The sequence below is a fragment of the Argiope bruennichi genome, chromosome 3 (assembly GCF_947563725.1).
Source record: "Argiope bruennichi chromosome 3, qqArgBrue1.1, whole genome shotgun sequence".
NCBI classification, from domain to species: domain Eukaryota; kingdom Metazoa; phylum Arthropoda; class Arachnida; order Araneae; family Araneidae; genus Argiope; species Argiope bruennichi.
Genome location: NC_079153.1, coordinates 47700871 through 47716638, shown reverse-complemented (window position 1 = coordinate 47716638; position 15768 = coordinate 47700871).

The following is a 15768-nucleotide window of genomic DNA, read 5'->3' as shown; positions in this document are numbered from 1 at the left end:
TTCAAAATTATGCAATAATATACTTCGGAGTTTTTAACCCTGTCGAAATTATAAAAACCTTTAGACTCTCGCATCTCTTCGCAAGTATTCTATGATTTCGAGTGTGCTGTGTTATAACTGTGTCAAAAAGACAATGGCTACAAAGTTATTCAAAAGTAAATTTTGGAATTTTTAAACCTGGTCCAATTATGAAGATTCTTAAGTTAGATTCTGTCATCTCTTAACAAGTATTCTTCACGAGAAGGACAGCGTATGACTTCGATAGAGCTGGCAAGAACTGTGTCAAAAGAGCATTTGCTACCATTTCCTAAATTTCAATGAGATAACCATTAGGTTCCTAGACTAAAAAATTTCTTATCGGCATGGATAGTTCATAATAATTTGGGAATGAAAGTTTGACTTAAATACATTGTTACTTTGTATTATTATTTAATCTTAATATTTGCTCAATTTTCAGAAATTAAATCGGAACATTTCGCACTGATTGATAGATTAATTAACGATGGTATTTATTGTAACTGAAATGTGATATGTAAATAATAAGTTCAAAGGGTATTCAAGCAAAGTTTAATTTTTAGAAAATGAAACTAATAATTTATAGCTTTGAAAACTTTTTCCAATATCGTAAGCTATCTAGTCAAAAATATGCATTTATGTTAAAAATTTGGCAAATAATTATTTTTGAAAATTCTCTGTAATTTCTAGATACACAATTCAGCATATATATAATCTGTATGGTATGAGAGATACTACTACTTGAAAATTCAAAAAAATAAAAGCCATTCCTCATTTGAAAAGTATATGGATAGAAATTTTTAAAACATGAAATACACAATCAAAATGCTGACCTGTAGCAAATAAATTGTATGTATATTTTTTGAAGTGAAATTTGTTAGATGACACATTTTATATAGAGCCTCCAACATTTTGAGTTTCCAACTAATAATCAGATTTGTTCTTCCTAAACATCAATATATTCAAAATTGCCTGTTTATATTTCGCTTACATTTGTCTTTATATTTTTCAGATCCACATTAATTTTTATACAAGTTTTTACTCTCCTCGTCAAACAAGGGGTATTGCATCTTTAATGAGGGAAAAATATCAAGTTCTTCACTCAAATATAAAAAAGGATTGAGAAGGAATCAAACAAATTCCATCGTATTTCAAGCAATACTTCTTTCACATATGTGAATCTTTGTATGTACAGTTTACATTCTGTACCTAAATATCCCATTAGAAATATTGTGAGTAGTTTGTAATGACTGATATAAAATGAACGTGAACATGTGGGCTGTAATTACGTATTCATAATATTTATCACAATCCCTAAGATTATTCGAGAAATGTCAGAATGATGGAAATCTTAGCGTTTGCTTTAAAAAAAATAAGAAAAACTCTGTACTCATTCAGCAGCCATAATGGTAGCCAGTGTTTTTAAGGAAAATAATATACAAAAAAATACATGTGTGTTTTGACATCACATAATCTTAGGCAATACTTGACAGTCTCGAAAAAATTCAGCTTTAAAATTGGTTCTACTTGATCAGTTGATTGAAAAAATGAAATTGGATTTGAAAAAAAAGGTAACTCATTCTCTTAAAATGACGTATATGACAAGCGCATCTAGTTATTGAATTTTTAATTTTTAATCTGAAGTTGAGTGAAAGTATTAAATAAGAAAAAATGCAAGAATCACTTAGAAACAATGCAATACCTTATAATTTCATTATTTTATTACAGGAATTAAAGTAACAAAAAATATCTTAAATAGGATTCGTCATCTAATTAGGAAATTAAGTAAATTCGTAGATCAAATGGTTAAATAAATTGATTTATCTTTATAATACATTTTTACAGACCTTACATATCCAGTTTTCTTAAAAATAAAAACTTGAACAGTTAATTCAACGTTGGGAATTCCCCTGTAAAGTCATTATTATGAATATTAGATGTAATGCATTCTATTCAGTCGAGTAAAGATTTTCTGCCCATACAAATATTATATATTATCAACGAAATTATGATATATAATCTTCCTAATATTTATATGCATTATATATTGCATGGTCGATCAGGGCAAATTTAATGTTGACACTTAGCAAATATAATTACTCACAGCTATTGCGCAGCTGTGCAAATGTTTACAGCCCATTCCATTCTTTCTTGTGGCCTGAGCCTATTAAGAGTAGGAAGTAGACTCATTTGCATCTGCTACGTGGCACTGAGGAATTGTAGTCATGTGTGTTAAGCGATGTTCATTAAGTGCCTGTAATATAGGTGATATAATAAAAACTAATGTAAAAATGGCAAAAGTTTCGGGTGAAAAAACATTTTAGCTATTTTATACACTAAAAACAACTTAAAATTGATTAACTAAATTTTAAAAATATCAGTTCCAATTTTGTATTTAAAATAAAGCCATAAGGCCTCCAAATTTCCTAAACGCCTTATTTCCGGTCAATCTGGTGCAGCTTAATGATCCCTCCCGACCCTTGTAGAAATTTTTCATATCCGAAACTATCTTCATGAGCATGGCCTCCTCCTAAATTATTGGTCTGCAGCCCTTCAAGTTTATAACATTTTAGAGGAATCTATGGTACCATGAGATTTTTGTTTTATCTCCTTTTATATCACAGGCACACATCACTTGACTATTTTGTGCAATAGATTTGTTGAACACATTCAGTCGTATACAGAAAATTCTCACTGCTCCAACAAATCGAATTATTCATGTTATTAAATCGATGTATCAAATAAAAATAATCAAATTAAGTAAAAATTAGAAAGAATATTTGGAACGATTTTTGGTATTATTTTGTTTAATAAAACTTTTCGCAGAAAATGTGAATTCTGATGCTTCTTGTATATTTAAAAATCAATCAAATATAACCTTCCACTAATCGGAAAGTGGCTAGTTTCAAAGACCAAAATTATGTTACCTCAAGTATAAAAGCGTAATAAGAAAACACATAAGGGAAATTCTTAAAATAACTTGTGGCGATCGATTCCATGAGCATCATATTGATCCTAATTCTTTAAAATAACTTTTTAGATGCGATGTTTGCAAATAAGTTCAAACATTTTTCAAACAAAGTGAACTGATACTATATGTTGCACGATAATAATATGATATAAAAGAATATGATATCGTAAAAACAAACACACTCAACTGCGAAAAACGTGAGATGCAATAAAAAAATGGACTGATTGCCAATCCGCAGAAATAATGGAATAAACAGCTGGAGGGTAAATGTCTTTAACCAATACTCTCTGTATATGCATATGGTGTTGCTCTTAGTCTACATAAAATATATTTAAGATTTGGTTTGCCGATCACACTCATTTCTAAAACTCCTTATTACATTTAGTACTTTTGAGTATGAATTTTAATTTTAATTATGTGAAATAGATACTTTTAGTTAGCAGGCAGTTTTTATTTAATTCGTAGGCAATGGTTGAGATATACATTAGTTAGTTACTATCAACTCTGCACATTTAACAGAATTCTTTCAGAAAATGAGTGTTATTAAACATAAACCAATCAACCAAAGGCCATCTTTATCTAATATTACAGCCTTTGGACAAAACATAAACCAATTAAACAAATTTATTTGATATTACACCCGGCATAAAGAATTCAAAATTATGTAGCATAAAAAAAACTTGAATAATAATGAAAAAAATTAATTTTTTTAATAATCTTCTCACAATAAATGAGATACACGTATTGTATTATAACAAATCCTTGACCTTTAACATCTATTAGATACCTCTCCTCTTTAGGCAAGTCCTTTAACTGTATCTGACCTGTGATCGATGCCTCACTCACTGAAACCTGACGTCCAAAGTGACTTCATCTCGCTCCCCTGGAAGATAAATAATTTGACACGAGTTCCACGTGACACACAACGCTTAGTACTCCCCTGACACCTGGCACCGATGCTATTTAGACAGCGTGATCATTTTCCCATCAAGCGTTACGAGCCGGGACAGCGAATCTGCTCCAAGTTATCATCTCTTCATGCGTAGCGTGATCTACGATGAGCGGTTGTGTTATCTTTACAGTTGCGCGGTTTTACTCGATTTGCATGTACCCGTTTTGGATTTATACCCTCCAGAAACAAAAGTTTCCTTTAAAATATATGTGCTCAATTATCCGGGAGTAATTTAAGCTGAATTAGCTGCATAATGAGGTTCTAAAATAAAGATGGTTGGCTTATCACTAGGAAAATCTAAATGTCGAGGTAAAATCGTGTAGGAAAACTTATAAAATTTATTCGACCGTGGCTATATGATGCAAGGTTATAAGTAGATTAATCAATCGATATTTGAGAAAATTTATCGAATAAAATATCAATGGCTCTAAATATTACAGTTGAAATTCTTGTCAGCATCTAAATATTTGAAATAATTACATAAAATATATTTTATAAATGATTATATTACACATGGAAGTGCTACTTTCTATTGTCTGAATTTTAGGACTCCCAATTAATTTGTAGAAATATGCAGTTTTTGAGGTAAAAAGCAATTTACTAATTCTATTAAAAATATATAAAGGGTACAAGAAAGAAATTTATTTTGATTCAAACTTAATTAATAGAATTATTAATTAATTAAGAAATTAATTTAATTCAAAATCTAATAAAAAAATTATTTATTAAGAAGTGAAAGTCCTCAATTAGAATTCTGCAATGCTCAGGAGGTTTCTTTTGTTCATTATTTTAGTAGTTAGAGTGGTATTTGAATAATAAATATTTAATTAGTGCTATTTTAACAATCAATAATTAAGGATAGGTTTTTGAAAAAAAAATTAATTAAATTAAGTTTAATATGGCTTACAATTCTTAATCCTATAATAATTTTAATAATAAAAAGAAAAGTGTGTTTGAGTAGGGGGAAGGATACAGTAGAAGTATGTAGGGATGCTATCAAACCTTTTGATTGAAAGTTATCGAATTTCCTATAAATATAGTTTGAAAGGTTAGAATGTGCACCTTCATATTTTAAATATTGTAATTAGGGATGAGTTTTCCTTGACAATTACAAAAATATATTTACTTAAAATGTATTTCTACATTTATGAAAATTTTGAAAGCCTATTTTATAAATGATGTAAATTTTTAAAATATAATTTTTTTTGAAGATTATTCCTTTTTTTAATGAAATTTTTCACAGTTTTCAAAAATATATTTCATTAAAGCGACAATATTTTTTTCATTATTGCATCAAATATTTAATCTTGTAATTTTCATCAAACTTTAAAATATAAAGAAAGATTGTGGTTATTGTTTATGCATTGTATATGTTAATAATAAAGGGCAATGTGTGATCGTGACATACAAAGAACACCGTAAGACTTAGATACGCCTAATTTTACACAAATTCATTTTATAAATTGAAGTAGGGGCAACGTGTTTTTTGAAATTTTATCTTTTTAAAAGTTTTTTTTTACATTTTTGGTATTTCTTCCACAATAAATGAAAACATTTAATAGCATGAAAGGGAAGATATTTTGAAATTTATAGACAAGAAAAAATAAAATTATTTAAATTAAAAGACATCTATTTAGTTAACATGGATTTTATGATCTGTGAAAAAAATATAGTTGAATTTATTTAAATTATACTATATATTAATTATATCAATAGAAATCATATTGTTTTTGTTGTTGCTACAAATATTTTTTTAGAATTTTATTCCATTGCTGATGATTATGGTAAAAATGTTTTGGGAAAGATTTGCTTTCACGTATTGAGAAAGATTGTGTTAAAAGTATTCTTTTAATAGAATTTTATAAATTTTGAATTACTCATAATCTATACGTTATTGCACATGTCAGTAATGATAAAATATGTCTATTTTGCGTTCATTTATAATATAATTATAGATTTAATGTTATGTTAGTTTAAAAATTGTTTCCTTTCAGTTCTTATCCGAAATGGTACGATATCTCTACAATTTATTTTATATAATAAACGCAATATAATATCGTAAAGTATCGCAACGATATTATTGGGCATGTTTTATCTAACAGTTGATATTGTAGTACAATAATATTTTTTTCGATAAGATAAACTTTTATAGAATAATGACTATAAGCATCATAAATATAAACACAAAATGTTACTGCTGAATGATTCTTTTTTCCATCATCATATTTTAATGAACATGTTTAATTACAGGCAGGAAGTTATTATGCTTGTTGAGGTTTAATCTCTTTAATCTAATCGTTTCAAATGCAAATTTTAGGAGAGATAACAGAAAAGTTATGATATAGAAAAATAATTAGAAAGTATTATAACATAATATACCAAATTTTAAGTTAAAAATATTTAACTGACGAAGTCATTAATTGCAAGTTTAATAAAATATTTAATTTCAATTTTACCAACCATTAGCTCAGCAAAGGTAATTGGCCATCAAAGACGATTAGTGAGAAATGATAGACTAAAATCATAGCACCATAAAAGGAATCTATCAAAAGAATTTGACTTCATTTAGAAGATACATTCATACAATAGTTAGAACAAGTGTAAGATTGTTAAAATATCATCTTCTAGTGTATCGCAATTTAATGTTTAAAAATATAGTTTTGAATAAATATTAAACAATGAAGATGTATAACATTGATAAAATGTAATTTTCTTTGAATTGTTCAAATATGTTAGAAATAAATCGCTTTTACAAGAAATTCAATTAAATGTAAGTACATTTATTTTTACTGTTATCAGGTTTCAAAAAAATTTAAATTATTTTTTATAATTGCAATATGCTTTTTTTTAGTGAATAAACAAACATGTTTGAAATTTGGTAATGGGGCAAGTAGTAACAGATGCAAATTTGGGAGATTTTATTCTCAATTTGTACTTGATTCACGCATTTATGCTTCCTGCATTTAGTATATCATGCATTCTCAAACATCATGTCCATCTCTCTCAGGACTCTAAATTACTATAAAAACATCTATAAAATAGTCTAAATTACAAAGATAAAAAAAATAACATTTATTAACTCGCTTTTTTTTTGTAAAAAATCAGAGGATATAGAAAAGGATTGTAGTATTATTTTAAAATGAAAGCAAGAAGAAATAATATGAGAAAGATATAGGTTTAAGGTGAAAATGCAAATTAGAACATAAATGGGAAAAAACTAATGAAGATTTTGAACTCAATTTTTTAAAAAAAGATGGTATTTTTCCAACTTACTCAAACGTGTATAGCAATAGTGACCTTATATTAAATTATAGCACATCTCATTAGCATCCTATTTTGAAGCTATTTTGGTATGACCAAGTAATTTTGAACAGCACTCAGACAGCATGAATAACGCCAGAGTTGGAATTCCTTCACACTCTCCTCTACCACATAAGGGGAACATTAAGGCCTAACAGATTTAGCTTACACCAAATTCACTTACAGAATAATTCACCGATGAATTATGAAATTCGTAAATGTCTTAGCCTGAAATCCAAGCCATTACTATTAAAAAGCCATTACGATTCAAAATAGGCCTAGAAGGCCTCCCGATTCTGATAAAGAAAAATGGGCTCAGTGCTTAATTAGAACAAAAAATACAAAAAAAAAACACATTATTCTGTTAACCATAAATGTAGGTACAAAATATACACTACAGGAGGCAGTTTACTATATGTTTCTGTTCATTGAAACATTAATGCGGACTGACTTCTATATTAATGGGTTGAATAATTTTATCTTTATTTTAATGTAAACCCCTTGATATAATTTATGATCATAATGTTAAGTGATAGTAATTACCAAGTGCCTTTTAATTAATAAAAAAATGGTAAAAGAAAAAAAACTTTTAAATATCCTTTGTTTTTATTGTTATAATTTACTTCATATCCGGTTCAAGTTGAAACCACCCATCTATTTCTGGTGCTAAATTCAATAAAATTGTTGAATGACTTTTAATGCATATAATGAATGAATAGTTAAGCTATAAAAATAAGTTGTTATAATCAAGAAATCGTCAATACATCTAAAAATATTAACATTTTTCTCCAAAAAAGGTTACAATTAGCCATTTGTTACAAAAAACGTTACAACTAGTAGGGAAGCATCCGTCTCCCCGCTTTAAAATATAAAATTATAAATTTATTAGTTTTTTTCAGTTAGTTTAAAACGAATATGGTACTTCATATACTGAATTCCAGTGGTACAGTTTAGCTCCCGCACTTCAGGTATTTTTAAAATGTTCATACATTTTCAGTAATTATACTGTTTGATTGCATATAAAAACGAATCCGTCTGATATTATATAAAAGAAATACGTTACCTGTTAACCATTAATTTTATTTGCATTTTCACTTTACCTAATTGATTAACTTTTTTAAAAAACTCATCTTGTACATCTTGTATGAATCCAAGTATAAAATATCTGAAAATATGTTCCTGAAAAAAATATATCATATTATTTCAATGAGTTTTCCCTATACAATTAATGAGGGATCAATTATCTTCTCAACAAAAATGAGTGACTGATTTAAAAGTGAAATTATAATTCAGTAGGTGTCATTTGAACGTGTTCATGGAATATTTTTCTGAAGCTGTACAATTTATTCAAAAAAGTTATTCAAATCAAGAAATGCAATTTCTATATCACTAATTTCATTAATATTTTCGTAATTAATTTCCCAAACAATTATACAGTTCGTCAAAAAAAAAAAAAAAGCTTTTATTGCTAGAAAAATCTAGGAAAAAGTTTTTATTTTTTAAAATTTTGTACCCAAATTACAAAATTTTATTAAATAAGATTTGTAATTATGTGAACACATTTTCTGTGGAGATCCGTAAGAAAATATTTAAAATATATACGATTAAATTATATAAAGTATACGATAATTAAATACGATTAATAATTAATACAATAAATAATATGATCGAATTAAAAGAAATACGATATATTTTATATGATTCTATTGTGTAAACATATCAGTTAATATAATATTTATTTAAAGTTTATCAATCACACATAAAATTTAATGTTTCTGTTTATAAAATTTACTGAAAAAAGGATTTTTATTGATATAGACACATTTTTCTTACTTACTATTGGTATTTGAATGCTCTTTCGTTGTCTATTTCAGGAATGATACACATATTATTATTCAATTTTATTTAAAATGAATATTAATAAATAGTATATTAATAATATAAAATGTAGATTAAAATAATAGTATATTCAATAATTGTTATTAGATTTCAAAAACGTTTTTAATTAACATATTGATTGAAATGTTTACAAAATTAATTAGAAATATTTATAAAATTTATTAAAAATCAATATTTTTGATACCTATACTAATTTGCATTTTTCTAGTAGTCTTTATAAATGCATGCAGCTCTTAATGATTACGTAACAGTATAAATTATGAGCATTTCAAAATCTTCATTACAAATATATTTCATTCTTTTGAAAATCTTAATATCATATATGTATGGAACTGCGAACAACGGATTTTATTTTGTTCGGTATTCCAGCTCGGTATTTGTTCGGTATTCCAGCTCGGTATTTGTTCGGTATTTAAAGCTCAGTTTCTCAAATGTTGGTTTCCTTTATTACAAAGTGTGAGTTGCAACTCTCAGTGAACTAAAGTGAATTACATTATGAGTTATTAACAAATTAGTTTTAATTCGCATAATTATACTACTCTATTTCACATGACATTTTTTCTTCTATTGAAAAATCTGGATATCAATACAGAAACAAAAGTTTATCTTTGCATTTTGATTTAGAAATAGGAATATATCTGCTAAACTTTTAGATAAAATTGTGGAATTTTGTACGTAGATGAATGAAAAAAATATTTGACTTATTAACATTTGTTGAATATTGATGGCTGTGTAAAAATTAATGTTTTGTAACTTTTGATTATTAACTTCTTTAGAAATGAAAATAATCTCGTAAACTAGGGTCTTTATTTAATGAAATTTTACAACTGAAATTGCATATCTAATTGTAATATTCAAGGAAATAAATGCTGACTCAACAATTTATAAACCATTTTAATTAGTCACAAATATACAGAATATAATTTAAGCAAAAGTGTCTGATTATATCACCTTTTTAAATGCAATTATAATTTTTTCTATTAGTATACTTACAAGTCAAACTTGCAGTTATTAAGAGTAAAATCATATTTTTTGCAATGATTGTATTAAGACGCAATGCGTACGCAGTGATTTTATTAATGCTTCTAGCATCGTAATTCAACCTAAATTCTGAGTTATTAATATATAAAGATTGAAATAAGAAGGCATCTGTAGATTTTAATTTCAGTGCTTAGTTCCTTTAAAGAACTTTTTTCTTTAGAGGTCTTCATGTATAAATAATTAGCTATATATGTTTATTTGTTATGAATCAGAATAATGGTTTCGTAAACAATTAGTTCTCAATATTTATTCGATATAAATCAGAATGAGGCTTTATGCTTTGTTAACATGTCTTTAGCCTAAAAGAATTAAATACAAAGAATTCAGGTAATCTATTTACTAGATATGAAGAATGACAGATAATTCCTACCTTAGCTTAATTTTCTGCGGAAATCCATCAAACATTATTTATCCTGCATACTTTTATTTGAATTTCAGTAATCTTTGACTAGCATGAGATTAATGATTTTTTTTCTCGTTTTACTGAGACTCCATCTGATTTTCATTCATAATATAATGTAATTTTTAACACTGGGAAAAATCCTTTTTTGAGTTACAGTTTCCCAAATAATTAGTAACTTTAACATACAAATTATTATATTGGCATCTGCATTTTTGTAGCAATATTTCACTATTTACATCAATTATAGTTTAATTCCATTATTTCTAAGATTTTCGAGTGATTAGCAATTGTTTCTCTAATATTTATCCTTCTTGAACAGATAATTAAGAATATTTATTGAGCATTATGTAATTTACTGAAGGAACGCAATTTCATTCTGCAAGCAGTATTAACTTAAGATGTAAGCGGTATTTATTTGGCTGGTCTACATCGGGATTAACCACTTTGTTTTACGCATTAAAGATTAATTTTTAATGATATACAATGGGGGAAAATTGCATAACTCTCCTGACTGATATTCGTGAAATTCACTATTATCTTCGCATGTATGAAGCTTTACGAAATCCTGAAGAAAAAAAGAAAAAAAAAATTGAGTGCACTAATAATACTTTTGTTACGAATATAAGAATGCTTCTTAATTAAAACACCCATACTTCAGAATAAATGTAATTATTTGTTTTTTTAATGATAAAAGAGTTTATTGCTGTTATTAAAGCAGATGGATTTGTTTTATATTATACCATAACCAAATGACAACATCCATGCATATTCAGTGATTTCTACTTCAATAAGATATAAGTTATTATTTCACATATGTAATTTGTTTCACATCTAGTGCTAAAAGCGGAGTAAACAGTATTGTGAAAGCCAATTACAAATAGAAAATTGTTTTTTTCCGGCTAATTGAGCTTATAATGCCGTAATGAAGAATATGACTCCTTAGGATTTTAAATGTTTACCAAAAGCAGAACAGGCGGAAAGCTATTAAAATTATTCAGATTTAATATTTTTTCACAATTTTATGCTTAAAAATAATTTGTCATATCATCATATAGAACAAGTAATACGTAAGAGATTTAATTGAAATCAAACGCAACCAATAATCCTGGAAAATCTCCAGGTCTACATAAACAGTTACTAAAGAATATCATTAAACTAATCTACAAAACTATAAAAGGAATAATTCTTTGTGCTGTCAACTATTATTAACTCATCAGTCAGTTTTTCTTTTAATTTCCACAAAACATTTCCTTTAAAAATGGTAAATTATCTAAGCTACCGATATATAAATAATCTTATTGGTAATATCTAAAAAAATATTAAGCTAGCATTCTTTTTTTAGGAAATGCACGATTTGTGCTGCTTTGCTACTTAATTAATGGCATGCGAAATTCAAAAAAATCCAATTATTACAATATGCAATTAATTAGGCTTTGATTTCATTTTGCAAATTTTCAGACTGCTAATTAGAATGTATTATAAATATTCAATTTTTCTATTTTCAAGAAAAAAATATATAAATCAAACTTTAAGATCTCTTATATCTCTGTCACGTATCCCAAGGGAGGAGGCCACCTAGTAATTCAGGATGAGACGCTTACTGTATGGTAGTTGGTTCTCGTCACCCTTGTGGGTACACGAAAAGATAGGGGTCTGGATCCTCCCATCGATGACGGGACGTATTTCCTTAGGGAATGGTTGTACCGTGAACGGTGATGGCCCTTAGTACTCAACCACAGTTCCATCCAGAGTTGCTGATGAGGCGGTACGGTCATTCAAGTTATTCTGTATGCTTCAGGCGGGGCGGAGTAGTCAGTTTATGATACGTCTATAACGTGGCATTTCCTTTGTTTGATAAACATAAACCCATGCGAAATCTCACATCTGGTGATGTCATACCCTTTTATGTAATACTATATATCTCTTCATCCTGAAAATTGTGCAATAGATTGAAATACAAAATTCACCAATTTTATTTTCCACGTTCTCAGTAGACACATGCTACATTGAATTTTATGAATGTGGTTATTCCAATTAAGGAATAATGTTCCTTTGTTTAACTTTGCATTCACTCAAGAAACCACTTTTCTTCAACTAAAACTTTTTTCAAAATAATTATTAATAACAAAATTAAACTTACATTGAAGATAATGTTTTTTATACATATGCATATTCGGTGATTTAAATATAGTATATAGTAATTATATGATAATTTGCAATGTTATGCTACTTAGAATAAATTTTTATCATTTTTATTTTACTTACAATTTAGCGTTACCTTCTTTTTTCAATGTGATTTCTTTCCCAATACATAAGATTTAAAATAGCCTGAATTGACTAGTTAAAATATAAAAAAAAACCCTTATATATGATTTTTATTTTACAGTATTCCCAAATGAATTCGAAGCATGGCCATTGTACTGAAATTCCGTTCATTTCCCATTTTTGATTTAAATATATATGATTATACACATAACAGTATATTAGCCTTCTATTGTTTTCTTTACAATAGAAACAATGAAATGTTTATGTGTGTATTTTGTGTGGGAGTGAGTTCGCATTTTATAGGACGCATCATTTGAAACAGAGCAATCAAATTTTGCACAGATAAGCACTTTAAAGAGATCAGATTTTAAAAATAATTTCTTTTTAATTATGTCAGTTTAAATTTCTTGAAATTTTTTCCCTAAATTTTGGCATATTTTTAAATACCTTTTTTTCCTAACTTTCAAAAAAGGACTGCATTGTTATTTTGTAATTTGAACCTTTATTATATAAATATTAAATATTCAATTGTCTAGTTTTATTGTAGTGAGGAAAACTAAAGAAGAAGGATTCCGTAAAACTTCTAAGTAGATTGTAAGAAGAATAAAAAATAGTGAAAAAAATACCGCTAAAATTAGAAGGCATCAGACAGTTACGTTTTTAGTAGCATTATGGTGCCATGGGACTGATAAAACATTACAATTCATCACAAAATATAAATAAATGTAAGTCTACTAAAATAATATCATTTGAATATCTCTAAAAATTTGACTCTTAAAAATCGTTTGTTGACAAATTGTCATGAATTGATTTTCAAGAAATTTAATAAAATTAATATTCCTGGCAAGCCAGTTTTTAAAAACCATATGAATGAAATTCTATTCCTAGACGAATTTTTATTCAGTTTTCTGAATTGAGCCTGTAAAAGGTATTTCATTAGCCTGTAAATAAAAAGAAATCACAGAAATAATTCTTGCTTAAGTAATTTATTATAACAAAATCAAAATGTGTTGTGAATATAAAGCGCTATCCTCTTGATGCGCCGTAATTTTCTGGGCTTAGTCATTTTGTATTTATGTAGCTTATTCTACCTAAAATGCATGGCACACTCATCAGGTCTGTGTGATATCATTTATACATCTAGGTACCCATTTAGTGTCTTCCTATCTCCAAAACGACGAGAAAGGGATTGTCTTTGGTGAGTCATAAAGCAATAATTTATGTCTCTGAAATTGACATTAATTCATTACAAAGACTCAATTAATTAATTCGTTTTAAAAAATTAATTAAAATTAAACGAAAATTATATTCCTTGCAAGTAATTTCATCAAACCCATATGAATAAAATTATATTTTTAAACGAATTTTATTTCAATTTTCTGAATTATGTCTTTAAAACATAATTTCATTAGCCTATAAATAGAAAAATAACAGGAATATTTCTTACTAAATTAATTTCTTTACTGCATATTTATTATAAGATCAAAAAGAATTTTGAAGATGAAGCGCTATCCTTCTGATGCGCCATCTATTTATGGTCCTGGATACTATGTATTTATGTAGCTTATTCTACCTTAAAATACATGGCACACATATCATGTCTATGTGATATCATTTATACATCTAGTTACCCATTTAGTGTCTTTCTATAACAGAAACAAGGTGAAATTAATTGTCTTCGGTGAGCCATAAAGCAATGATTTATGTTTCTGCCTGATACAATTGAAGCCATCTTTTCCTAAACAAGATTCGGGATATGGATGGTCGGAATTAGTGTAACTTGCGGTGGGCGGTGGGTTGAACTTTTCGCGTTCTATAAATATTTAACGGGCAGAATTTATAGAGACAATTTGACGCTTCACGTGAAAAATGTCTGATCTAAAATGATGGACAAGTGTGACCTGCAGTATCCAAGAAACAATCTTTTCAGATAAGTATGTCCGGAGATCTATTTCCAGTTAGAAGAAGGGCGGCTATACTTCTGAATATGTTCAATAATAAATTTGGTGTGGAAATTTTCAGAATTTGTATGTTACAGAAACAATCCCACCTTTCAAATTTATATTCATATAAATTTAAACATTTCTTCGCATAAATTATTAAATAAGTAACGATTACAGGCTTTTACTTTTCATTTGCATTCATCTCAAACTGACTAGAAACGAGTTCAAGTCTTAGAGAAAGGATGCTTGTGGAGCCGTAACTGGTCAACGCACGTGCGGATTTTTTTGACCTAATGATTTATCTCCTTTTTTATATTTTAAGTTATTCAATTAATTTATAAAATGTATCACTCATTCCTATATTTTCATAAAGGAGTTAGAAGAAGAAAATCCTAACAGCAAAAATCAATGAAACAAGGTTTCTAAATTGCATGGATGTCGAATTGAAGCTTGAATGATTAGCATTTCAGATACATTTAAAGTCATGTTAATGGCGGAGCATGAACATGAATAGCAGAGATTCAGAAATCCTATCCCAAGTGTTCTGATAATAATAAAAATGTTAATAGCACAGATTCGCCTGATAATGATGAACTCTGGAAACTGATCATGATTTAGAATAAAAACATAAAGCAGATACTGATCGTCCTTAAAAATCAAATCGAAAGTCTTCTTACCTGTGCCGAAGATGTAATAGTGATTCTGATTGATTCATTTAATGCAAATTGCTTAAAGAAACAGAAATATTATGCAAAAGAAGGTAAACTTTTTTTCTAAGTATAGAATATGTAAATTGAAACATTTGATTATATCTATCATTCTTTGATTTTTTAACTTTCTTTTGAAACTCCAATGAATTCTTCTAATAAAAAGAATTTAATCAAATACTTTTTTTTGTAACGTCGTGGAATTTTATAAATTATATTAATACAAGTTATTCAAATCCTTTTATACGGATAGCAATAGAAAGCCCTTCAAA